Here is a 1,973-nt window from a genome sequence, read left to right on the forward strand (position 1 = left end):
CGAAAGCTTGCTTATTGCGCGTGAACTTAGTAAGTATTATCGCCCCAACTTCCTATTTGTGTGTGTCGAGTCATACACACACTACGAGTCGATAGAAAACAACAAAACACACCATGCCACAGGGATCGACTTTTTTTTAGTGAGTATTCAAACTTATGCGTGTTACGTTTGAAATACATTACATACTATGTTACTTACAAGCTTTTATTCAATTTGTCCTGTTTGCTGGATCAAATCTTGCATTTTTACGATTTTTTAACCGACTTCAAAAAAGGAGGAGGTTCTGTTCCAATGTTTGTATCTTTTTTTTAATGTATTTTCACCGATAACTCATTCAATTGTGGACCGATTTTCAAAATTATTATTTTATTCGAAAGAGTACTTTTCTGAGGTGGTTCCATTGTCACCAAGTCAAGATCTGATGATAGGATCCTAGGAAAATCGAGGGCAAACCTCAAAATTTATAGACACACCTATGGCGATTTTGGCATTTTCAGCATTAAGACAAGCATTTACATTCAGAAAGTATCACTTGGTAAACTGGACCTGATGAAGAAGTCCGTAGATGGCCAATGTCGTCAAAGCTAAGTACTGCGCGCGCGTCTATAAACGATCATGATTAATAAACTTAGATAATAAACGACTAAGAAGAAGCTTTATGTTAATGATTCTTTCGAACTGATCTGATGCTGAAGCCGGAAGGTAGGCAACGGAACTGTTATAAAACAACGTAACTAAGCCGTGTTTGGATTTAATGGAATCGTTGCGAGATGTACTTTGGCTACAAATCACTAAAAAGTGAGAAATAAAGAAAATTTTTAACAAAAAAGTAAAACCGACTCCAAAAAAATAACAAAAAATGGAACCGACTACAAAACCCTTGAAAATATTTTTCTAGATAGGTACCTACTAGCTCGAAGTCGGTGCCTCAGCACGAGCCAGCAGGAGTGGCACAATAGTCGTCTACCTCACGTACATAATATGAGTTTCAATCACTCCTGCTGGGTCGAGCTGAGCAAGTCACCAACGTACCTACAGTCGGCAAAAAGCCATAAAGTACCTACCTACTGTAGAAAAATATCTTAGGAACTAAATATTTTGTATGTCTAGTAGGATAAAGATGGATTGCAAAGCAAAGATGGCGGTCTTCGAGTAATTAATGATAAATAAAAGAGAAAATGTAAAATATTTTATTTTTAATTGTAGACCTAGTTTTGATATAATTTACTTTTAAGTAATTCGTTAAAATTTTACTGTGATATTGATAATATACATATTATCAATTTAATATACATAAGTATTATCAATTTATAAATAGTTTAACACTTACATATAGGTAGGTATGTATGTACACATTTAATATGCTTAGAACCTTGTGCAAGTAACCAATAAACTTACTTAAAATAGTGTCTGGCACCGTAGCTCCGGGTGGACCGATTTGAATAAGGTTTTTTTATTCTAAATCAGGTTTTCTAGCGATACTTCTTAAGACGTGTTTAATCAAAATCGGTTTAGCTGTTTTTGAGATATTGAACTTTAAAGTGACAAAGTCTGGGGTTGTCCAACCTTTTGTTGGTTATGTTATTTTTATTACAAGGCGCTCCGCGGTTTAACTATGCGGATATTTTATGGGTCAACTTATTAATTTATTTCAAGCGAGATTATAATAACAACTTTTAAGTATGTGCCAGAGAATCACAAATGTATTCACACCGTTAATATAATTGTTATTTTTGTATGAAAACAACCAAATTATTAATCAAAATACTCAATATTACATAATTTAGTTTTTATTGGCCATTTGGGTATCAATAACGGGCTGAAAATTTTCGCACCTAATCTTCTAGCACCAATAGATAATGCTAAACATCAAATTAAGATACATATTTGTACAATTCGAATTTAAAGTGTCTCACTGTTATAGTTGAGCACAAGCTGTTGAGTAGACAATCATCAAAAAAAAAAAACTTAGA

The sequence above is a fragment of the Choristoneura fumiferana genome, chromosome 24, assembly GCF_025370935.1.
Source record: "Choristoneura fumiferana chromosome 24, NRCan_CFum_1, whole genome shotgun sequence".
NCBI lineage: Eukaryota > Metazoa > Arthropoda > Insecta > Lepidoptera > Tortricidae > Choristoneura > Choristoneura fumiferana.